The sequence below is a fragment of the Xenopus laevis genome, chromosome 1L (genome assembly GCF_017654675.1).
Source record: "Xenopus laevis strain J_2021 chromosome 1L, Xenopus_laevis_v10.1, whole genome shotgun sequence".
NCBI classification, from domain to species: Eukaryota; Metazoa; Chordata; class Amphibia; order Anura; family Pipidae; genus Xenopus; species Xenopus laevis.
Window position 1 is genome coordinate 196,658,996 of NC_054371.1, and position 26,608 is coordinate 196,685,603.

Sequence of the window (26,608 nt, forward strand, 5' to 3'; positions counted from 1 at the left end):
TGTTTCAGGAAAATGTGATGGTCCTGGTAAATGGAGGGGATATATGCAGTACAAATGATGTGGCTTGGGTGGGGAAGATATGCCCAACTTTTCCAATGGTTGGAAAATGTAGACTTTATATGTCCTTTAAGTTATTTGACTTGTGCTCTGAAAAACTCAGTCGCTCTTTACTTCTGTACTGCAAGTTGTAGTGATATGACCCCCTCCCTCTCTTCCACATCAGCCTATGGGAAATGAACCAGATAACATCTCCCTGACACCTGCATTGCTAAAAATACTCTAATTTCTAGTGGTAGATATGAGAATATGATTTGAGAATAGCACTCAATAGTAAAAATCCAAGGCCCACTGTGACTCATCCAGTTACATTGAGTATGAGAATCAATAGCTTATCTGAAAGCAGTTCCATAGTGCATCACCGTCTCTTTCTGGAAGCACATGACCAGGCAAAGTGACCCCAAATGGCTGCCTACACACCAATATTACAACTAAAATAATACATTTTAAAATGATTAATTTGAATAGGCTGAAATCATGTAATCCTGATGCTTCAGGAATAAAATGTTATATGGTAGAGTGAATTACTTGTAATGTACACCGTGTCATTTAAAAATAAAACTAAACCATAAAAAATCATGATCCCTTTAAAAAGTCAAAAAAAAAAGTTTCTATTTAGGATTGTACAATGGCTGTAATTATAGGAAACGAAATGTTTCATACAATTTTATTATGTATTATTATGTGCTATATTTCGTAGGATGCTGGTGAGGACACGGGCCTGGCCTTTATTGAAATTCTCGCAGTGACTTTAATAATAAATAATAAAGTCTGCCATAGCCTGAAACTGCACAAAACGCTGTATAATAAACTGGCGTGTGTGTGAAGTGTGTGCAGGGTTTCTGATTTTCTTGCTGCCAGCAATGGGGCATTGATTTACATGATTTCAGCCTATTCAAATTAATCATTTTAAAATGTATTCTGTGCAGTGAGTGGTCTTTGGCTAGTATTATGCAAATGTATCCCCACATATAAAATGGATTACATCTCCGTTTTGGCTTGTTGTCTGAGATACAGTAGATGGCTGAAGTCAGAATGCTGGGAACTCGAGTTCTTCAGCAAATATATACAGTATGGATTCCAACACCTGCCACTCATAGAATGCAAAAACCTTATTTATAAACAAAAGCCCAAATAGAAGCAGATTACATGGACACAAAATAAAGAACACTTTCACTTTATTCACAAAGTCTCTTGCACCTATACATGCTCCTTATGTGTGCATTCAACCTGCTGGGCGCTAGGGAACCATGGAATTAGCACTATACTAAATCTGCCAATAATTCCAGGGTTTTCTACGAAGCTTGTGTCCACAGCTGTAACTGACTTGCACCTAATACAATGAATGACAATAGGGGTCATTTTCTAATGTATCTGTGGGTTCAAGTGAGGGTGTTTTAAAATAGACACAATCTAAAGAGCATATTGCCTCAATATAATATACAATGCAGTCTCTCTCACACACACACACACACACACACACACACCCACACAAAAGCAGGCTCACTTTGTCACACATACCCAGGCTACACACACATACAGTACACTAGCAGACTAAATTAATCTAATACACGTTGCACTCATACATACACACACACACACACATACTGAGACACACAAGCAGATTCTAGGGCTTATTTCTGTAGACACAAGTGTCCTAGTGCAAAAATGGACACAGTCATTGTTTAAATTGGTGCTATTTATTCATGACAATAATGTTGGCATTCCCACTGGGCAATGCATCAAACTTGCACCCAAATAATCACACGCACACATCATATAAACTCTGAGCACCAGAAATGACACAGTCCCAACTTACATTTGTTTAATTTTTTTATAGGATGTTGACACAGGCACACTTATTCATATACATACATATATATACAGACACACATACAGTCTCATACGCACTTCTCATACTACAACTTTCCCCTGTCAGCAGTGTTTCCTTAACTCTCTCCTCCCTTCCCCGGCTCCAGAATGATGTTCCCGGCCTGAACTCAAGCTGAGAAGAAATAGTAACAAGAAGCAGGCTGCTGTTGCCCAGCCTGGGGAAGCCACTGCTTTTACTGAGAGGATTAGAGACATTTCTACCAACAATTCACAAACATCACACCAGAAAAGTCAAGAGCCAGTGGACTTTCCTTGCCTGTTACTCTATAGGAGGCAGGGGTCCCTCCTTGTCTCCCTCTGGGTGCCAATTCATAAAGCTTTCCTACATTATCCTTCACAGTCTGGGGTATCACTCTGCAGCCATAAAAATATTTAACTGAATGTTACAGTAAGTAATTATAGTAAAGATTGACGCCAGAATAAGGGGGTTTTATTTACGAGAAGCCCTTTGGTATGGTAAATTGTTTTGGTTAGGAAATTTCAGGTAGGTTAAAGCAAACAGAAGCCATGCACATGCAGAAATAGCTTGTGGTGCCTCTTCGTGTGCTTCAACTTTGTTACATTAAAGCAATAGCGCCACCTAGTGCCCAAAACAAATAGCTCAGCTGAGGTGCCAAGCAATTTGTCAGCTTCTTGAGTTGTCCTGGGCATCAGGAAAGTTGGGGATGTACACATACAGGTGTTATTTTGGGGTAAGATTTTTAGGTACCACCACCTTACCAAGGAAAGGTAATTTTCATGTAGGTGAAAATTGGCATGGGCATGTGATTTCCCAGAGGCCTCTCTGTATATTTTCCATGCTACTAATAACAATGCATGATCTGAAATAAGACTGCTATGTTTTACGGGGGAGATTCATTCAGGTGAAATGCAGAGTAAATATTGAAGAGAAAGTGTAACTAGTACCGATGTGTTCAATGTTTAATAGAAGGTGCATTGCTAATTGAATGGACACTTAACAGCTGTCTGCCCTTTAAAATGACTATGAACTTTAACCCTTGTTTGACCTCCCTGTCCCAGCTGCTACTGCTATATAGGAGGACCTTATATAGAGGCCAATGGTTATGTTCAGTGAGGGATACAGTCTGTGTCTACTGTATTAAAGGTGATAAACACTGGCACTGAATGAATGTGCAGCCTCAGCTCCAGGCCGGGAATAATCCATAGATAAGGATCCTAGTATAGAGAGCGCCCTTTCCCTTGCTGACACTCATGCCAGTGTTATGAGCATTCTGCCTTAGCACAAGTGCCGCCCTTTGTTGCCATGATGTCTCCATCCTCAGCTGCCCTTCACTTCTTAAGGGAGCAGCCCTTTGAGGTGTAGCAGCTCTGTTATTGGAACATGAAGCCATTTCCTATCCAAGGAAAGTGTTTTCCCTCAGTGCAGCCATCAATGGCTCCAATATACTCGGCTGCTGTATAATACCTTCTTGTTCAGCGTGAGGTTGGTGGCTGCTGCTGCTGTGGGAGCTGTCCTCAGCCATCCCCAGCCTCTCCTGGGTTACACTGCTCCTGCCTTACAACTTCCCATCTGCTTCTAATTTCAGCCCATGTTGGATATGTAGTGCCAGTCCCACCCACTGCAATCCCCCCCCCCCATATAAAGGCTCAGGTTAAACAGGGCACTTACACTGTACTTCTTTATTTAAAGAGAAATGCAATAGTAAAGTAACACTTGTTGCATTAACTCCATTGGCACTGACAGTGGATACACTGAAAGCTCCTATATCAGCAGGCTCCAGTTCCAGCATCTCCCTCTTGGGGCTGTCCTGTGCAAAGAAGAGATGCAGCTTAGGTGATGTGAGACGTCCCAGATGAAGAGAGAGTGGACAGAAGTGCATAAAGGAGCACTGTGAGGGCTGCAGGAGGTGGTGGAGTGGGTGTGTTCGCAGGACGCTGTCCTCAGCACCTCGCACTGAGTGGGCGCTTGGAGAGCTTTGCTTGCACTCACTGGAGGCAGGGCACTAATTATCTCAGCTCAGAGGCGTACTTTGCTTATGACGTGTTACTTTCCCTTTCTGCTGGATGAGAAGTGGCTCCTGTTGCCCAGGGACCTGTGCCATCCAGAGATTCACAAGGCAACGACTGGGACATAGACACAATTTCACAAGGTGAGACTTTCTGCTTCTTCCTTTAACTGGAAGCACAGGGGCTGCTAGCAACTTAGAACTAACTTTTATTCTCTCTTCCACCTTCTCTACCTGCGGGTCAGGGTATCAGGTATTCAGCACTTTTCCCTCTGACAGCCGATCAGGGATAAAGTTATCTGAGCTCTTGCCAATGAAATGCCAATCTACTTGGGAGGAAAAAAAATAATTTAGTGACAGCTGCCAATTAAATTCTATGCTAGTGGGGAAAGAGTTAAAACAAGGACAAGTCAATTTAAAAAGAGCTTTTCAGAATTATGTGCCGTAACAAATAGGTTGCCCATTTACAGGAGGATAGCATATGGGGATAGGAATGATATGTTGCTCAGAGCAAAAAGTCACTTCAGTACTGTGATGGCCATTCTACAGCCCTTGAGCTAATGAACTACAATTTCCAACACATCTGTGGCTGTATGTGGGTTCTTGGGTATTGCAGAGCCATGGGAGCTGGAGGGCCACCGGTTGCTTGTCCTAATGCAGCTCTGTTTGCAACTGTGTAGGGAGATATTCATCCCCAGGAGACTCCAGAATTGTACATAAACCCAATTTGCTGGTTTATTACTTACTGTCTGGGTATGACAGGTAGAGAATATCAGTTGGCACCTCATATTGTTTGCCTGGCAAGTGCAGAAGACGCTCGTATTTATATGGAGATGATAATTTGTTATTGTGTTGATGCAGCTGTTCGGGTTGAGGAGGGGGGTTCTGTTGGACTAATTAGAATATTTAGACTAAGCCAAACCAGTACTTCAGCTGTTTTTCAGTGCTCGGAGTTCAAGAACAACTGAAGGGCCCCAGTTTGAACATGCTTGATGTGTACACTGAATGCTTTCTGCAAAGTATATATATATACTGGATCCTAAAGCAAATTCTTTTTTACTCAGCAATGGCTATGAGACTCATACTTTGAGAATTTATAGAGCCAGCAGTGCAGGTATCAGGTTTCCATTGCTGCAAAAGGGTTAATACAATACACTAGGTAGGCGGGCACCACCTGCAATGTCATTATTTCTGTATAGCAAGCATATCCTATGATTCTCAGGCTCTTGCTGAACCACAATTCTCAGCATGACCTGCCAGTATTTAGCTGGGAACTGTAGTTAAATAATAGCTAGAGAGCTTGTGGTTCAGTACCAGTGCCATACAGAAGGGGTGTCCAAACATTTTCCTACGAGGGCCAGATTTGGTGAGGTAAAAATATGTGGGGGCAGACCATTCAGTCTGACACCGTTATCCCTTCTGAGGTAGCTAGCTGGCGATCAGGATCATTCCAGGATCATTCACTCGAGGAGATGGACGCGTACACATCGTTTAGGAAGTGGAGTCTGTTTAGACTTATTCTCGGTGTCTCATTTAAACAAGGATTGTGTACCGTAGCAGTAATATTTGGGCACATTAGTGAAATGATCTGCCACTTGGTCTATACTGCTGCCTGTGTGCTGAAGGTGTTAGCAATAGACACATACTGGCACGTAGTGACGCGCCGCTCTCCCATATTTCTTTAGGGCTGAAGGTGTCAATAGACGTACTGACGTGCCAGTACAGTAAAGTATGCAAGAGCAGCGCGTCACATTTGGACATGAAGAGAAGTTCAGTATGGCCTGGAGTGACATAGCGCTTCATCCCCTTTCAATGCACCTAAAGAAGATTCATTCTCAGTTAAAGAAGAAACGGCTTCCTGCCAGCAGCCTACCAGTTTTAGTTGGATGTTTTTGGTCAGTATTGTAGGTGACTGGGGCTAATTTACTAATATAAATGCTAAATACTTGGTAGGTGCTACTACTTGTATTGGATAGGTCGAAAAATTCCTTATTGGATGCTTTTAGTAGCTGCACTATAGGAGAACTCTGCCAATCCATAGAGTGGTGCCCACCAGGGCTGGAACTAAGGGTAGGCAGAATAGGCATGTGGCTAGGGCATATGATTGGGGGGGGGCACCAGGCACTTACCTCTTCTTTTGCCAGCCCCTGGTCTGGACCCTTGATCCACTACCACTGCTTGTCTCTGCTGTGCCTCTATGTGGGCTCCTCTAATGGTGTAGGAGGTGAGGTGGGCAGATAGGTTGCCTAGGGCACCCGTACTTGGCCTGAGTCTGGTGCTCACTTACTAATAGAGGTGCTAAGTGTAAAAGGTGCACCAGTGTAAATGACCCACCAACCAATCAGATCTTTGCCTCTGTTTTTTTCCAACTTGTAATTGTTTCATCACAACTGTCTGCTTATTGGATGCTATAGACAAATGCACTGGTGCAATTCAATAAATAAAGACACAAGGGTTTTATGTTGCTAAATAAAGACATAAGGGGTCATTTACTTGGATGCTGGATGCAAGAGGACAAAAGCATAGTGCTCTGGGGTCTGGTTGCATTCTGCACCAAATGAATTTATGGGGCAACGTTTCTGCACTCTGTTTTGGAGCAGGGCAACTAGTGCAATCCCTTAGTGCAAAAATCATGGACATTGCCCCCGTGTCCTGCACTTAGTAAATGCCCCCATAAAGTGTTGGGGGGGGATGTAATATAAGTCGCTAACGGAAAAACTATTCGCAATGCGAAAAGTTGTGCCTTTGCGTGAACAAACTTTGCTTTGCGCAAATTTATTATAGCTTTTGTGAACCCGGAAACTGTTTAGCGACCACTTCTGACAGTGGAAGACCTTTGCGAATTTTATAGTTTGCGACAATGCGCAGTCAATGTAATAAAACTTCTTACTGAAAAAGTCTTTATGTTTGCTCAAAAAGATTACGACACCTTCAAGCACTTCTTAAAGGGGAAGGAAACCTAGTCGGCGCAAACCCCCACCCCCCCACCAGTTTGTTGCCCACCCTCCCTCCATCCCCCCTGGCCTACCCGTCCCGCTGGGCAAATGCCCCTAACTTGTTACTTACCCTTCTGCGCAGGTCCAGTCCAGGGAGTTCACCGACGACATCTTCTTCCGTGCGATCATCTTCCTGCTGTGAACGGCGTTTTGGCGCATGCGCAGTAGGAGCATTTTGCCGGTACGGATCTACTGTGCATGCGCCAAAAGTCACGCGCATGCGCAGTAGATCGTACCGGCAAAATGATCCTACTGCGCATGCGCCGTTCAAAGCAGGAAGAAGATCGTGTGGAAGAAGATGTCGTCTGTGAACTCCCTGGACTGGACCTGCGCAGAAGGGTAAGTAACAAGTTAGGGGCATTTGCCCAGCGGGACGGGTAGGCCAGGGGGGAGGATGGAGGGGGGGCAACAAATGGGTGGGGGGGTGGGGGGTTTGCGCCGACTAGGTTTCCTTCCCCTTTAAGGGTGGGCAATTACAATTCACAATGCGCAATTATAATTCGAAATGCAATAACAGTTTAAGGAACAATATTACATTGCGAGATGTGGCTTTTTAGTCTTATCAGTGCGAATTGTTTTGCGCTTTTGGACTTTAATTACATTCCCCTATTAATGTTTTCTGACCAACAATTTTACAAAACAAGGGATAGAGCAAACACTGGACACTTCAAGTAGTTGTTGTGTTGCTTTCCCTCAAAGTGTTCTTTCACTCGGCTCCATCATCCTTTAAGGCCAATAGCACATGGCTGCTTTTGAAACAAACCTTGTATTAGGTAGCCAGGGTGTCCCCCGAACAGCTTATCAGGTGGCTACAAAAGTGCTGATGGAACTTAAGGCTTTAAGGTTCAGGATTTACGTGGAGCGATGACGCACAAGCTCAACAGCTCTGAATTCAGCTCTATATCAATGAGCTCTGTGCAAGGGAATAAAGGCACAGTGAGCAAGTGCAGGCTGAATGTTGCCTTTGTGATGCATCCTGGAACATGAACATTTCTCACCAAACTACATAGCTACCATACTCAGCATCTATCAACCACCCCTTCACCCCAAGTCTGTATAAAGAAGCCTCAGTGTTAGGGAGCACTTTGTACATAAATGCAATGTATCCATTCCTACTCTGTGGAGCACAAGATGAGAATGAATGTTCTTCATGTTTAGTTAAACACTATATTAATATAAGTTTAATGAATGATGCATACACAGTATTTATATATAGCAGCGCTCTAAGTGATCCATAGGTTGATGGAATATGTATGCAAATGCAGTTGGAACATTATAACTGGAGAACCAAAATGGCCTATAAATCAGTACAGTATCAAGTATTTCTTGTTCAGACACATAACTTAAAGTGTGCCAACAGTAAAATGTGCTAAATATTCTTGGTTTATTGAGATCTCAACACAATGTTTCCAGGGATCTACCCCCTTGCTCAAATGATCTCACAAATGTAAACTGGAAACAGGTATAAATATGTAAGATAGGAAGAAACTCCTCCTCTCAATCAGCAACATTAGCGTGCTGAGGATCCCTCTATTTAACCCCTGCCTGGGCCAACGGTAACTGAGATCTACTAAGTTATACAGTAATTACTGAACATTATTTGCCACAGCCCAGCAACCCATAGCGACCAATCATGTGCTTCTATATATTATTCTAATCACTCGGGACTGAGCATGTGCAGTGTCACAGACTCTCCTAACAAAATCCAAGATGGGGAGCTCCTGTGCACAATGTTGAAGGCCTGAGCCCTTACTGTTTTAGAAATGCTGAAACTAAAGGCTGGTGCAGTTAGTTCATTATATATCAATACCCAGGCAGGGCAAACACCTAATTTCTTTCTGTAATAATATATTGATGTCTGTAAAATTTTGTTTCTATAGTAATAGTTGTGTTGATCCCTGATATGCACATACACAGGAGAAATTCTATATAGTAGACTTTGTGACTGGGAAGAGGGGTCCCGGACTTGGTATGATCCTTTATTCTACTCCTCACCTTCCCTCTGCCCTTTGGTTGGGGATAGGCTGAGTCACCCTTTACCTTTCATTATTATAACAGCAGTTGGGTCTAAATCCAGTTTATTGTGAACTTTTTTCCTATAGGGATTAAAACAGGGCTTCCCTACAGAGGAACGTTGCATTGTATTAAAGGGAAACATAGTTATCCACCCCAAACAGCATGGTGGCCCAGTGCTGAGGCCAATCTTTATACACTTCTCTTTCTTTTTCCCTATTGGATGGAGATAGTATAAATTCACTGTATATTCCTGCTCTTGAAATAATACACAGTGGGACCAGTACAAATGGGAATCTGCTGAGTGGAAAGTCTGCCTGTATAAGTTCCAATATGATGTCATGTAGGCAAACAAACCTCTCAGTGTATTCTTGGCAAAGAAGGCCTAAAAAAAAAGAGGCCTAAATCCATTTTGAAACTGTATGAGTTTATTGATCCAATGTGACATAAAACTGCGGTATTTATTTTCTTAGTAACATAAAATTTATAGATAATCCAAAAGCATAATATACTGAAGGAAAGAGGGAAAAGTGGGCTGTAAAGCAATGCTTTCATATGGCGCTTTTATGTTTGGCAGAACCTAATTAATATTATATCTGTACCTTATTTAAGAGCCTAGAAGAAATAGCAGTCAATAAACCTGTTTTCCTTTGGCTGTAAAAAAAAAAAAAGGCAAATATGTCCACTGCCTTCCCAAAATAATCTAATCCCACTGAACTGAATTCCCACTCTGAGCACGTCCGCCTTCCAAAGACATCTTTGTACCTGAAGAAAAAACCCTGAAATCGGCCGACAAACAAGATCCTTGTGTTGATTTTTACATTGGTACCCCTCTATCTGTATTAGTATTTTATACAGGGGACCTCAACCCTGAGATCTGCTGATTTTAAGTTTGTTTATAAGAACAACATGACATCATCATGACATCCATAATTAGCTAAGTAAACACGTTTTTTTTCATGTTCTGTAGAACAGTGTATAGAGTTGCTATACATTTCCAATTATACAGCAGTCCTACCCAGTGAAAATAAACTGCTTTTAACAGGACAGGGAAGTCATGTTGATGTATATACAGTATATATATAATATATAGATAGATAGATAGATAGATAGATAGATAGATAGATAGATAGATAGATAGATAGATAGATAGATAGAGATATATATAGATATAGATATATATAGCTGAACAGGAGCCCATAGAATATTAACTGCAGTTGAGTCACAATTATGATTTATATCTATTTACCACTCACATAAATACCATGTGGCATATATGGTCAACTCACAATAGACCACATATATAGAATATAAAAATCGCAATACCAGGCTGATTAGCAATGAATTTAGATTCTTATTTCATAGTATCTCAGAAAATTGTTCAGATTTTCATAATCAGCCCTGTAGCTTCAGCTTTTATGACACGTGAACCTACTTTTCTTCTTGATGATTTGCGATGACTCCTAAGTGTAGCTTCTCAACAGTGGCCCAGTGGTGATAGACGAATTTCTCCAAAAATTTGCAAACAAACTGTGAAAATCAAAAATTTACGCCCACTGGTGAATTTTTACGTGGAAATTCGTTGCAAATTCGTGCCAGATTTATTCACCCATCACTATGGCCCAGAGCTCACTGAGCATGTGCAGTGTCACAGACTCTCCTAACAAAATCCAAGATGGGGAGCTCCTGTGCACAACGTTGAAGGCCTGAACCCCTACTGTTATAGAGATGCTGAAACTTAAGGCTGGTGCAGTAAGTTCATTATATATTAATATGGCATTTCTACCCCTATTTGTTTTTAGTTTTAGTTTAGTTAGCCTTTAAAGTGTTACGATCCTTTTGCAAACGGTATATTTTTTTTATATTTAAAACTCAGTGAAGGGCAAAGTGAGACTCAATGTTGCTATATAAAGCTACACACAGAACATACATAATCCAGATGTGTGTAAGCCGAATAACTGTATTACTCACAGCCTGCGAAACTTCCCAGTGAATAGATCTACCCAACAGTCCTGCCATCACACATAGACCCCGGCTAACCTTTAATGTTGGGGGGGAGGGGTTCCTCTTTTGTAGTATAGAGTGAACAGGTGCTCTGCTGCTAGTATAAGGAGGCAAATAATATTCAATGGAAAGTAGCGGACCCTGTTTGCATGACTTCATTTGTCTTTGCAACGTTCTGCTATACATACATAGAGGTGCAGCAGCTCTACGCAGTGGGTGCGTCTGTTAGAGACAGATTTTAAATGCAACAGGGAGGCACAAGGGTCGAATTTCGAAACTCATGTGAGTTTTTTTAAATATTAATATTCGATTAATTATTAATAAGATCAAATGTGTAAAACTCGGACAAATTTTACCAACTCAAAAAATCGACTTCTAATTTTTCTACAAACAACTTGATCCCTGGACCTCTCCCATTGACTAATAGATTAATTTGGCAGGTTAAAGGGCCAGAGTATGATAAACCTCGAAATTCGAGTTTTTTTTTAAAAAAAAAATAGATTTGAGTTTGAATAATTCCCTAATCAAATTTGACAGTTTTGACCCTTATGCAACTTTTGCCACAGAATACTTGCATCTAAAGCCACTGCTTGTCCTCATGCATTTTGCTGCCAATGGCAATGTTTGGGTGAATCACACAGTGCACTTATTTATGCAGGGGAGCCCTGGAACTATTACCATCTCAAAGGCGGTAGTTGTTTCAGGGTTCCTACAGATGCATCAATAGACTTAGTGTAGTTCTCCCATGCATCATGCTGCCCTTGCTCCTTAAAGGAGAACCAAACCCTTGCTAATAAAAACTCCTAGCCCCTACCCTAAATAGACCCCCCTCCCTGCTACCCCCCAGCCTAGGTGATACCTTTGGTAAATGCCCCTAACTCTTTACTTACCCCTCGGTGAAGTTTCAGGGCATTTGAGTTCACGGGCGCCATCTTCTTCTCTTCGGTAATCTTCGGGAAGAGAGTGGCGTAACGGTGCATGCGCAGTTGGAACAATCTTCTGTTTTGTGACAACTGCACGTGCACCGGAAATTCCCGAAGCACCGGAAGATTACAGAAGAGAAGAAGATGGCACCTGTGAACTTCGATGCCCTGATCTGCACCGAGGGGTAAGTAAAGAATTAGGGGCATTTACCAAAGATACCACCTAGGCTGGGGGAAGCAGGCAGGGAGGTCTATGTAGGGTGGGGTGCAGGGGTTTTTATTAGCAAAGGTTTGGTTCTCCTTTAAGCATTATTTCTCTTAAAGGGCCAGTAAAGTTCAAATAATGTATTTGCATATACAGGTGAAATCTGTTGGTTAAGCACCTGGTTTCTTGGTAGCAACAGTTTCACCAATGATTGTTGGACTATTCCAAAGAGTTTTGTACCCTACCTGTGGAACTACTAATTGCCAGGGACATGAAAACCCCAGAATTACTATTTATGCCAGTGTTTTAGAGTACACTGTATTTAAATACATGCTAAATCCTTTCATATGTTTGTGGTCAGAGCTGTTTCCGAGGCAAGGTGCGAACTTGGTTTCAGGGCTTGGTGTAAACATGGGAGGAAAGGGTATCAGATCTGCTGCCAGATGGAAGCAGACCCAGAATTGCCCCTGTTTGTTCAGTTCCCCACACCCATGTATAGAAGCTAGAAGAAGTAGTTCAACAACAGCTGGTGGGATGTAGGGTTTGTATAGCAAAGTGTGCGTTCTGTGTGTCAGCACAGGTTTTTAAAAAGAATCTTGTGGAAATCATGAAAAGTAATAGGTTGAAATAAATCTGAAATGTTATTTAAAAAATGCCACGTATGTATCACAGTGAGATCTGTTATTCCCAAGGAGACATTCTGACTCCACAGTTCCTTACTGTAAAATACAACATGACTTCAAAAGTGACTTGTAATTTGTAGGCAACAAAATGTTCTTTGGGATGAAAAAATGTACTTTAGGCTTCAGTCAGTGGCGTTAAGGCAGGATTGGAGGAAACAGCTGGCTAAACAAATATTAGGTGTAGAGTGGATGCATTGGTATAAATTAATAATGTAGCTCTTTATTTACACTATGAATGGGAGGTTTTGTATGGGCCGGGTGAAATGAACTCGGTTTGTGTGTGCCACCTAGTGGCTGCTGCTGTGAAACGGCACCTTTCACCTTCAAACAAACCACATCTGTAATGAATTCAAGTGGAGTCAACCTTATTTTAGCACGGAAAAAAACTGTTATTGGTTCATGTTTAAATGAAGAGCTGGTTCTAGTAACTGTTACATTTAAAAATTGCCAACCGTAACATTCCTGTCGCCTTACTCGTTTCTATAAACTGTGGTTTTATGTGACTCATTGTGACTAAAATATCCACAGTTTGCTCATTACTGAACAATATCACGTTATTAATAGGTTGGATAAACATGACCTTTGTCAATGGCAACTTATTCAAGAAGAGGTACATCCTAGACTGTGTACACATGGGCAGTGCCTGAACCTCAAGGCAATACTTTCCTAAGTCTGTACTTGGCCAACTGTCATGGATTTTCCCTTTGTATATCTTAACGAAGACAAATAAGCAAATCCTTTCTCAAACTGACTTCTTTCCACCGGTCTAAGGGTAAACGGTAAATGGGCTGAACTATTCATGAGCAATATCCTGCCTCATATACTTAGATAAAGGGCATTCAGTGGTTTGAGAAGCAGTTGGATAATGCTTGAGAGGGGCTTCAGTTACAAAGTTTGCACCAGTGATTGGCATGGGGCAGCTGTGGACATAAATGAATATTCCAACATTTTGACCTCAGCCTTAATGTCTCTGCAGTGGTTTCTCATTTATGTCTAAACAGATGAATTAGCTGACTCCAATTATCAGTCTTGGGTGTAATTAGGTGGTGCCATCAAGTGCAGAACATCATAGAAAAGGATGTTATGGCATGACCTTGTGTTATTAATAGGTTGAACTCTAGTGATGACCTGTATTTTTGTTTAGGGTAAAGAGTAACAAAAAGCTACTGGGCCAGACATCAAATTCTTTTCAGGAGCTGAAAAACTGTTTTGCTCATTAAACTCAACATCATGTAACTGCTGGGTAATATTCCCCTAGAGATACAAAACTGAGCGTGAGGTCTACAGTCTAAAGAGCAGAGCAAGCATTAGTTACAAACATTAGGCTCAATATTATAACACTGAAATAGGAGAACTCTTTCTAATTGGAAACTGAGCAGTACAGGTATGGGATCCATTATCCATGGGAAAACCCGTTATCCAGAAAGTTCTGAATTATGGAAAGCCAGTCTCCCATAGACTCCATTTTATCCAAATAATCCACATTTTTAAAAATGATTTCCTTTTTCTCTGTAATAATAAAACAGTACCTTGTACTTGATCCAAACGAAGTTATAATTAATCCTTATTGGAGGCAAGACAATCCTATTTGGGTTTAAATGATTTTCAGTATACTTAGTGGAACATTTACTAATGGTCGAATTTGAAGTGGTAAAACTTAGAAATGAGACCATCGAATCGTCAAAGTTTTTTTTTTTTGAGTGAATATAACCTTCGAACGATTCGAACGATTTAATTGATCGATCGAAAAAAAACTTAGACTTTTAAAAACTACTGGCTATAGGTTCTAGGAGGTTTCCATAGGCTAACATAGCAATTCGGCAGGTTTAAGATGGGGAAGTGTTGAAGTCGAAAGTTTTTTCAATTCAAATCAAATTTTGGCCTATTCGATGGACAAATTACCCAAAAATTACTTCGAAATTCGAAGTTTTTGAATTAGAAAATTTACTTTGAATTCACTTTGACCCTTAGTAAATGGGCCCCTTAAAGTATGGAGATTAAAATTACAGAAAGATCACTTATCTAAAAAAAAAAACAGGTCCAGAGCATTCTGCATAATAGGTCCTATACCTGTATATGGTGATTGAAGGTGAGCATGCTGGGGGGACCTGGTTTTATCTTGGGTCATTAATGGCAATAAACCAAGAGGATATTCTCTCTCTCTCTCTCTCTCTCTCTCTCTCTCTCTCTCTCTTTCTCTCTCTCTCTCTCTCTATATATGTGTGTATTTATATATAATGAATAAAGTACCCACTCTTGTAAAATATAAGTATATTAGAAGTTACCAAGGAGTTTCATGACCATATACAGGTCATGGAACTCCGAGGTAACTTCTAATATCCTCATATTTTACAACTGGGGGTACTTTATTTATTATAATACACACATTTCAGTGAGTCATGTGACAGAAATGACATCAGAACTCACCGTTTATAAGGATATCATTTTCAGGATATTCATGGCTTTTGTGTATTATATTTGTGTATTATATATATATATATATATATATATATATATATATATATATATATATATATATATATATATATATATATATATGGCAATAGCTCCAGCACGTGTATACTTGGTACAAAACATGTATTAAATGGCAAATAGGCTTTTGCTTATGCTGAGTACAGGTATGGGATCTGTTATGCAGAAACCTGTTATTTAAAAATTTCTGAATTACAGGAAGGCATTCTGTAATGATAAAAAAAACGACCTTGCACTTGATACCAACTAATATATAATTAATCCTTATCGGAAGCAAAACCAGCCTGTTTGAATTTATTTAATGTTTAAATGATTTTCTAGTCGACAAGGTATGAAGATCCAAATTACAGAAATATCCATTATCCAGAAAACCACAGGTCCCAAACATTCTGGATAACAGGTTACAATTTTCATGATTTTGTTGTTGCTAATGAAATATAAAATATTAGCCAGCTATACTACTTTTCGCCTAATTGTGACAATTGTATTAATCCAGTGTTTGGTTTTTGCCTGCCTGCTGGTGTGTTAGGCCTGGGCCAAGTTCTGCCATTTATTGCAGTCACAACCAGCAACTGAGATCCTCCCAGCAGGTAGGCATTTGCCATACCTGCTACCTGCTATAGATGAGCAAACTGGGATGCAGGAAAATCCCAAATGCTGTCATGGATTTGATGCTCACCTTCGTTCCGCACACATCCTCGGAGATACATTGCTGGTGATTAAATTCCTGCACAAACAAGAGATGAAACCTGATTAGTTGTAGCCTCGGGAACACATACATGAAGCCCACTTGCTGTGCCTTTTGTGCATACTCAGTACAAACCTATGTTTTCAAATAACATTTAATTACAACAAAGCAGCGCAATTTAGAGGACAATCAATTACATGGAAAGGAAATTCCAAAGACATAATTGCATTGTAAGAGAGCATCATTCCTTTTATTGACAGCCTTAGTTATATTAGGACATTTCCATTAAAAAGAGATACAGCAGAGCAGTAATTGGTTTTTTAACATGACGCATGGTGAAGATTTCATTAATTAGTAAAATGAAGGAGATGCTGGAAAGAATAAAACCTTTTGACTTTATTGTGCCTGAAAGTGTCTGCAGAGAACTTGGCCCTTCACATGTATAACGCTGTTTTTTTTTTCCCCATGTTTTCCCAGTTAACACCAAAGGTTCTTGACAATCTATTTCTGTTAAATTTTAAAGAGTGAGTTTACAGTAATTGTATGTAAGAAGCCATTTGAGTTAGACAGTAATTCATTCTGAGGGTCATTTCAGTATGAAAGAAGCCTTCTTAGTTCATCCTGCCCTGTCTCCCATGAGCATTCTACGGCAGCCATCAGGTCCTGTGTGCTTTCATACTCTTCGGCATGCCACATACGTTATGCTTATGGATTCATTTTACTCTTGTTTTGAAACATCACAAGAAGGCAGCACAAGCATGCTCTGTCATCAGGTAGGACCTTGTGCATTCATGAAGCTGCATGTTTAACGTAGCTTTAAGTTCCAAGAAGTTTATAGAAGAGCCTTTTGTATTCATCTCCCACATTTTGTTAATACAACATACTGTACGTGGTTATGATTCCGCACAGGAAAAGTTGCACCAATTACATTTTGGGGAATCGCTGCTGTTGGATTCAGCTATAGACAAGGGGAATCACTGTTAAATTGGCACAAAGGTGGAGACTGGCACAGATGAATAAAGATGGGTGTGTTGTGGTTGAATGTCACGCCATTGTCTGTTGTGGGATATGGCACCACATTTGTTCACTTTGGCTTTTTTTCTGAGAACAGAGCAACCTCCTAACCATCTGAATAACATGCCTAGAAAGGAACATGGAATGACGAAGGATTATTTTAGGAGTCATCTTTATTCATTGGGAGGTGTAAAGGTACTAAGTACAGTTCTGTTGGCATAAGTGACAGCCAATTAGCACTTATACTGGTATGGGATCCGTTATCCAGAAACCCATTACGCAGAAAGCTCCAAATTACGGAAAGGCCATCTCCCATAGACTCAATTGTTTTCATGTAATTTAACTATTTTAAAACGTATTCCCTTTTTCTCTATAATAATAAAACAGTACTGTGTTCTTTTTTTCAAACTAAGATATAATTAATCATTATTGCAAGCAAAACCAGCCTATTGGGTTTATTTAGGGGCCGATTCACTTACTTCGAGTGAAGGATTCGAAGTAAAAAAACTTCGAATTTCAACGTTTTTTTTGGGCTACTTCGACCATCGAATGGGCTACTTCGACCTTCGACTACGACTTCGAATCGAAGGATTCGTAGTAAAAATCATTCGACTATTCGACCATTCGATAGTCGAAGTACTGTCTCTTTAAAAAAAACTTCGACCCCCTAGTTCGCCATCTAAAAGTTACCGAAGTCAATGTTAGCCTATGGGGAAGGTCCCCATAGGCTTGCCTAACTTTTTTTGATCGAAGGATATTCCTTCGATCGTTGGATTTAAATCCTTCGAATCGTTCGATTCGAAGGATTTTATCGTTTCGATCGAAGGAATAATCCTTCGATCGTTCGATCGTACTATCTGCGCTAAATCCTTCGACTTCGATATTCGAAGTCAAAGGATTTCAATTCCCAGTCGAATATCGAGGGTTAATTAACCCTCGATATTCGACCCTTAGTGAATCAGCCCCTTAATGTTTACATGATTGTCTAGTAGACTTAAAGTATAAAGTTCCAAATTATGGAAAGATCTGTTACCTGTAAAACCCCAGGTCCCAAGCATTCTGGATAACAGGTCCCATACCTGTGCCCCATATGTAATAAAGTTTGCCCAGGAGCAGTATCCCATAGCAACCAATAAGATGTTTGCTTTTAAACAGGTGACCAGTAAATACTACCTGTTGATTGGTTGCTATGGGTTACTGCTCCTGGGCAAACTTAGTGCCTTTTATATAACCCTCTTAGACCTTAAACAAAAATAATTTAGGGAATGCACATAGGATACTGAATCCTATTGATATCTAGTTTACTGTGTTTGGACTTCCCTCTGCTGTTATCACTCAACAGGGACTGTATACTGCAATAGTTTTATATATTCAGAAATAAACGTTTCCAGGAATTATGCTGGGTAATAAAGGAGCTTGATGCATGTGGGGGTTGACAAATAGAGACAAATTGAATTCAACAAATTGGTTTCAGTGTGGAGTAATTTCTATAAACACATCTTTTTACTCTATGATGTTTTTGAAGGTCTTGAAGGTCTTCATGTTTTATGGAAGTTGTGACTCTGGATGTATAAAGGGTACAATGACATTCCAGGTACCAGTTTGGACAATACTGTATCTCAGCTGCTTCCTGTCGGAACAAGGAACCCAAGACATTTTCAATATGGAAAGTGGCTGAAAACAATGCTTGTTTGTACCAAGAGACCCAGCCATAAAGAATTAGGCATAAAAGAGTTTAAGCTCAATCTCGAATTGTCACATTGTGCATCAGTCTCATTTCCATGAAATACAAGAGTTAATGCTAATGTCTCAGCTGCCTGAGGCTAGGAATGAAATGAGTTCCATACTGTAAGTCTTTGTGCGCTAATCTAAGACACCATAATGTTAGGTTTTAGATAACATTAGCATGATGGAAACAAACAAAAAAAAACTAGATTATGCAGAAAAAACCCCAAAGTGCAAATAAACAAATGATTGGGAATAAAAAAGTACAATCAAGATTATGTGTAATTTGTTGCAAAAGCTACTTTAAATGATAAAAATAAGTAGAATGTTTGTTCACATGTAACTGTGTGTAGTTATGGGCCATAGACTTCAAGACAGATGCCTGTATATCTCTCAAGAAACAAATTGTACTGAGTCACGTTAGAAAGAGTATCTATATTATATTAGCAAATGTTTCTGGATACCTGCTTGCAAACAACAGATATTAATATTAGTTTGGCCTTCTTGTTGCTGCTGGAACAGTCTTCTCCTGCTCTTGAGGCTTTTCAGTAGATGTTGGAACATTGTTGGATAGATTTGCTTCCATTCAGCCACAAGAGTATTAATGAGTTTGGACACTGGTATTGAGATTAACCCTGGCTCACAGTTGGCATTCCCATTCATCCCAAAGGACTTCAGTTGGGTTGAGGCCAGGGCTCTGTGCAGCCCAGTCAAATCCATTCTATATGGAGCTAGCTTTGTGTATGGGTGTATTAATGTTTTAAAAATGTAAAGGGCCTTTTCCAAATGGTTGTCACAATGTAGGAAGCATAGAACAGTCACAACTGTCATTGTACACTGCAAGGGTTGCCTTCACTGGAACCAGGGGCACTAGTCAACACCAGGCATTACATCTTGAAGCAGAAAGGATTATACATCTGCAAAACCCAGACTTTTCTGTCAGGCTGTCACATGGTGAAACATGATTCGTTAATCTGAAAGATGCATTTTCACTGCTCCACTGACCTCCACTGACCTTTACACCACTCCAGCCAATGATTTGCATTGCCCTCTCCAGCTGCCTATCTGCGGCTCCTCACTCCATTATGTCCTTGTTCTGAAATTGCTTTCAGAGACAGTATGGAACTCAATATCCTGATACTTTTGGCTAAAAACGTGTTTATATATTTTTGGGCATTTAGTCTATATACATCATCGTTTGATCCATCCAAGAATGATGGTGATTTTTGACTTGGTTACAGGTTATAATGGGGACTTAGAGAATTATTAAATTGGGTTGGCCAATCAGAATCAGGCTGCAAGGAATCTGTTATGAAACGCATGCAGTTATACACAATTCCCAACACAATCAGAAGTTAACTGTGAAACATAGGTGCATTGTGGGTAACAGTCGTGGACAATGAATAACTTGTAACTCTTCCCATTCTTGACTATTGGAATAAAATTCATAAAACTTACAGTAATTGACTTTTCCAAAAATATGATCCAATAATAGACAAAACCTTCAACGCATGGTCTCTGTTCTAATATTCTGATTCCTCTGAAATACCACTTAAATATAATTTGTAAAGCAGGGGTAGGTGCGCTTTGCTGGACTAACTAGTAATTGCCTGGAAAAAAGAAGAGGGGTACTCGATGGTGTATTATCCTCTTTTTTATTGGGGTAGTGTGTGTTATAGAACTACTCACAGGTAATCTGTGGGTTTGATTCGCAAATGTGGCTGCTCTTGATTTCAGTAAAGCTGATCGTCTTGGTAGCCTGTCAGAAGAGAAGATTGCATAGCCCAGAAAAGCCGGTTTGCAGGTGCAAGGGAACGATTTATGTTCGCTTACCGGACACTGATGTCTCTACCCCTTAAATATAAACTCATATGAGTTTCCTTCAGATTGTATCAACTTTAGAAGTTATATAAGTCTACCTTATTAAGATGTATGCAAACCTATTATGCAAGCAGCCTTTTATTGGAAGATGCTCCAGTCTAGAGCTAAGCACAATTCTATAGCTGTGCCCGTAGAGTGGATTTAAAACCTCTTCTAAAATAGCTGTAATTAATTATGTGATTTCTATCCTTTATTACTTGGCATGTTGTGATGCAAAATGCAGTTTTCAGTCTATCAATGTAACTTCTAATTTCTTGTAAACTGAGGGGCTCATTTATAAGCACCAAGTAATTTTTCGCCTCAGCAATAACCCATGGCAACTAATCAGATGTTTGCTTTACATGTTTTACCTATAGGTGACTATGTTATGGGTGTTATGGGGGTGTCTCTAAACAGTACAGATTTATGTGTGTGTGCATACAAATTTGTGTTCTGCAATTTTTTTCCGTCTGCACTGGTGTCATTATTTTTGCTCATACAGTTTAAAGTATTTTTCAAAGAGCAAATAGGCACAAACCTCATCCTAATTTGCCTTTAGGCAGAGCCCAGTCATTGCTCCAGACCCATCCCCACAGTTTAGGTCTTTAATGTATGTCTAATTTAGCCAGAATCCTAACAATATGCCTAATTTATATACAGGTATAGGACCTGTTATCCAGAATGCTAGGGACCTGGGGTTTTCCAGATAAAGGATCTTTTAATAATTTGGATCTTCATAGCTTAAGTCTACTAGAAAATCATGTAAACATTAAAGGGATTCTGTCATTATTTTTATGATGTAGTTTTTATTCCTAAATTACACTTTTTACACTGCAAATAATTCACTCTGCAATATAAAATTTAATTCCTGAACCAGCAAGTGTATTTTTTATTAGTTGTAATATTGGTGTGTAGCCAGCTGTCATTTTGTCTGGTCATGTGCTTTCAATAAGAGCCAGCACTTAAGGATGGAACAGCTTTCTGACAGGCTGTTGTTTCTCCTACTCAGTGTAACTGTATGTTTCTCAGTGGGACCTGGATTTTTACTATTGAGTGCTGTTCTTAGACCACCTTATCTCATTGTTCTGTTGTTAGGCTGCTGGGGGGAAAGGGAGGGGGGTGATATCACTCCAACTTGCAGTATAGCAGTAAAGAGTGACTGAAGGTTATCAGAGCACAAGTCACATGACTGGGGGCAGCTGAGAAACTGACAATATGTCTAGCCCCATGTGAGATTTAAAAATTAAATATAAAAAAATCTGTTTGCTCTTTTGAGAAATGGATTTCAGTGCAGAATTCTGCTGGAGCAGCACTATTAACTGATGCATTTAATAAAAATAAACATGTTTTCCCATGACAGTATCCCTTTAAATAAAGCCAATAGGTTGGTTTTGCATCCAATAAGGATTAATTATATCTTAGTTGGGATCAAGTACATGGTACTGTTTTATTATTACAGAGATTTGGATTATTTAGATAAAATGGAGTCTATGAAAATTGTCCTTTTCGTAATTCAGAGCTTTCTGGATAACGGGTTTCCGGATAACAGATCCCTTAAAACAAATGCCCCAGTCTAGCTTACCCTTGTTACCCATCTTTCTTCAAAATGGCAGGTAACAACGGTAACAGAATCAATTACAATAAAGTCATTTTCATTGTGAGTGAGATGAAAGAGTAAAACAGCATAAAGTACAATTCAGTTCTATTGACAGTATGAAAAGTACCAGTGATATTACAGCATTGATATTACAGCATACCCTATCCAGCATTGAACAGCTAATCCTAGAACAGAAAATACATTAATGTTTTACCGTACAATACAGAGTAGCCAAAATAGAAAAAAAATGAAAGGCAATTTAAGAGAAATCAGTGAGAAGGTGAGGATAATTTTGCAGCATAAAAATAAGATACTGTCAGAGCTGGGCCTGATCATAAAATCCCAGCTGTAACATTTTGGAAATATTTCTGGAGATAAAATGGAAGCATAGAGACAACTTAGGATAATGTCATTTGATTCCTATTACAAATGCAATCGCTATAAAGAAAAGCCATAGGCTAGTTGTAAAGCAAGGTTTACAAGCATTTATAAAAAGCACAATACCTTATTTTATTTGAAAAAAAATGACAAGGGAAAATAGGTGCTATATTATGTATATAACCATAAGCTATGACGCTGTCCTTCATTTGCTGGAGGGTATTTTATCCCAGGCTGAACATTATCATGAAATCAAAGTCATCAGGGATTCTGTGACCATAAAAACATAAAAGTTGGGTCTTCTTATGCAGGTCATTAGTTTTAATGTGCTTTTAAATTACGCAGGAAGGTTTGCTATTCCTTATACACAGAAGTATGGGACTCCTTGGGACCCATAGCTTGCTGGATAAGGGGTTTTATCAGAATTCAGGGAGCTGTGCTAAAATCTGTTATAGCAAGCACTGACCCATTCATGCAAAAATTCATAATGATGGAGAAACCTAAAGAGATAGGATGGCCTGTATTTTTTTTCATAAAAAGGTGGCAATCCTAGTAAGCACCATCGCATTATAATTATCTATAGCAGGTAGTATTTACCAATTGTAAATTCTGCTCATAGCTTTGCGTGCCAGAGCCCACCTACCTCTTCAGCAGACCTGTATTTTGCAACCTGGGGTCCAGAAGCTGCCTTGAAAATCTGAATAAGTCCTGTACTGCAGTGAAGACATTGCTTTACAGGGGAGGCAGCACTTGGCCTGTAGGAAGGCTGACTAGCATTTGGATATAACAACATCCTATTTTCAGCCAGCAATTTAGATGGACAGGTTACTCTTTATGCATAAGATTATGGATGCGATCACAAAAGAGTAACTGGTAAGTGTCCAAGTTACCAGTGGCAAATTTCTATCCTCAAGTATCAAGATTGCATGTTACATTCAGCCAAGCATTCTTCTAAATGGGCTACAGAAATCTCATAATGATATCAGAACACCTTCCATTAACAAAAATATGTAAATAAATATTCACCATGCATTGCTTTGCATCGAAATTTCAATGTTTTTTTTTGTGAAATCGAGACAAAAATTTGCTGTGAAAAAAACCTCCAAGAAAAATAACACCCCTTCCCTTCAATGCATTTGGAGAAAATCAGGGCCAGACTTGTGGCGAGGCCTAGGGCAGCAAAATATAAGGGGCGGCATGCCGTCTAGCCACTTTCTGGGGAACACAGCTCCTCACTAGTGATGGGCAAATTCGTCCCGTTTCGCCAAATAATTTGCAAAACGGCAAAAAATTTGTAAAAAGTCGTGAAATCAAACGATTCACGAAAAAACATGAAATTCGAACAAATATCAAGCAATTCGAACGTTTCCACTAAAAAAACTCTAATAATTCGAACGTTTTCACCAAAAAAATTGAGCAATTCGAACGTTTTCACTAAATTGAGCAATTCGAACGTTTTCACTAAAAAATCTTGGAAATTCGAACATTTTTACAGAAAAATCTAGCAATACGAAAATTTTCACTAAAAAATTGAGCATTTCCAAAGTTTTCATGAAAAAAACTTGAAAATCAGAAATTAGACGCTGGCGAATTATCTCACTGCCGTATTTTTGTGGGAAATTCGCTAATTTATTCGGCTGCGGCAAAATACGGAAATTCGCCACAAATTCGTGGCAGGCGAATTTATTCACCCATCACTACTCCCTACCGCTCCGGTGCTGGTGCGCATGACCGCTCGCGGGGAGGGGGTATGCGGGCAGGCAATAGGACTGCGCTGCCAAGCGCCAGGACCGTGCAGCCTCAGGGTGCCCATTAAATCCGGCAATACAGAAAATAATTGCAAAAAAGCACCCACTGACCCACCCACTTAAATTGGAGTGAGAAAAAACGCCCATTGACAAAGAATATGGAGTGAGATAAAACTTCAGAAAAAATGCCTATTGAATTTAATTTGAAGTGAGAATAAAAGTTGGCCATAGACTCTAATATATTTAGCTGTTGTTTATAAAGAATAAATCTATAAACAAAAAAGTGAAAATAAGCTTTTAAAATCTGATTTAATTTGAAAGTATTACTAAAGTTATATATATATATTTTAGATTTATATGCTCTGTGTTTTTATTTGCAAATATTGTGTTTACATGTGTTTAACATTGTAAATCTATAAAAAGAAAGAATATTAATCAATTATGTACATTTGGTTTTATCACTGATTACAAATAAGAGCAACAAAGGAATTGTGGTCATGGCTGTCTTTCCAATCATAACAAAATCAAGCGCCAGTCTTCAAATAAGGAAAAAAGAATAGATCCTACTTATTTTAATGGTGTTTTGTGATATTCAAAATGCAAGAACCTTTCTTTTCTTTTTTGAGATGTTTCCTTTTAAGGCTAACTCTACTAAATCTAAAGCAAATAAGTTTTCCAAAACAAATTTTGTTCTCTGTTCTTGTTCTTTGAGTATTTAGTCTGGCAGAGTTCACTGCTTGATTCACTTTATGGCCTTTTATTCTATCAATTATGAGAGGGACACTGTTTCCTTTTCCTCAGAGTCAGAGTAAAAAGTGTTTACCTGAGAAAATGTGTAATACTGTAGACAAGTAATGCAGATTATAAATTCAAAAGTTAAAGACACTTTTTGGGGCAGATTTACTAAAGGGCGAAGTGTCCGTCGCTAGTGAAAAATTCACCAGAAATCTCATCCGCAGGGACATCACCAATTTACTGATTCAAATTGGACTATGTCAAAAAGTATCTCATAATCTGCACTCGGTAATTTGACTTCAATTCATTGGTTTTACTAAATTACAATTGATCTCAAAGTCATCCGATTCATTAATTAGTGACACATAAATGAATACAAAATGTTCACCTTTAATTTATAAGTAGTGAATAAAGTTTTAACAAATTAATTAAACCACATAGATAATAAAGTTAAAAATGGCAAAGTTACATGCACAAAATTTCATCACAGTTAATCAGCATTTTATGAAATTCGCTGTTAGTTCGTATTTGATTTGATTAGTATGAACCAATGTTAGTTAGTTGTCAGTTCATGAATTAATGTCAAAATTATTGAATTATTAATGAATTATCCAAATAATGCTGTTAATAAAAAACATCACCAATTCATTAGCAGGCTTAGAGGACAATTTGCTAGCAAAAGAGACAGTCGCTAATGCAGTTTTGCACCAATTTTTTCGCTCAGGAGAGAGATCGTTACTCCGCAAATTCACTAAAGTGTGAATTTTTCAAAACGTTGTCTCTTTTGCCAGAGTTTCCTTCACCACCTCAGACCAAGCAAACCGATACGATGAAGCTACATCCTCCTCAATCTTGTCAGCGACATCATATCCTGTATGCCGGAAACTTATAAAAAGATTTATAAAAGATTTTTGTGTTAACAATTTTTTTAACCAATTTGAGGGGCATGCCACTATTGTTTTAGGGTGGGCTCAGAGCTCATGTCTAGGGCAAAAAAGGATCTCTTTAGTCTTTATTTTGCTTCCTTTGAAATTCGTAATAATTAGGGGCTGATTCACTAAGGGTCGAATATCGAGGGTTAATTAACCCTCGATATTCGACTGGGAATTGAAATCCTTCGACTTCGAATATCGAAAAAAAAGCTACCGAAGTCAATGTTAGCCTATGGGGAAGGTCCCCATAGGCTTGGCTAACTTTTTTTGATCGAAGGATTATTCCGAACGATTCAAAGGATTTAAATCCAACGATCGAAGGAATATCCTTCGATCAAAAAAAGTTAGCCAAGCCTATGGGGACCTTCCCCATAGGCTAACATTGACTTTGGTAGCTTTAAGATGCCGAACTAGGGGGTCGAAGTTTTTTTTAAAGAGACAGTACTTTGACTATCGAATGGTCGAACAGTCGTACGATTTTTACTTCGAATCCTTCGATTCGAAGTCGTAGTCGTAGTCGAAGGTTGAAGTAGCCCAAAAAAACCTTCGAAATTCGAAGTTTTTTTACTTCGAATCCTTCACTCGAAGTTAGTGAATCGGCCCCTAAGTGTCCACTTCAAGCATTTTAACCAACATCTCCAATAATGAAGTCTATACAAACTATATGTACCAGTCCTATTCAAATTGACCTAAGTGT

At 39.3% G+C, this 26,608-nt stretch overlaps 1 protein-coding gene across 1 annotated transcript in view; it reads left to right on the plus strand.

Moving 5' to 3' along the window:
* Window positions 1-3,638: 3,638 nt before the first annotated feature.
* Window positions 3,639-26,608, plus strand: part of hapln1.L (hyaluronan and proteoglycan link protein 1 L homeolog) — an 88,338-nt gene continuing 65,368 nt past the window's right edge. Inside the window, exon 1 of the mRNA XM_018264767.2 lies at window positions 3,639-4,061. The gene's annotated coding sequence lies outside the window, so the exon portion shown is untranslated. The remainder of the gene's footprint in view (window positions 4,062-26,608) is intronic.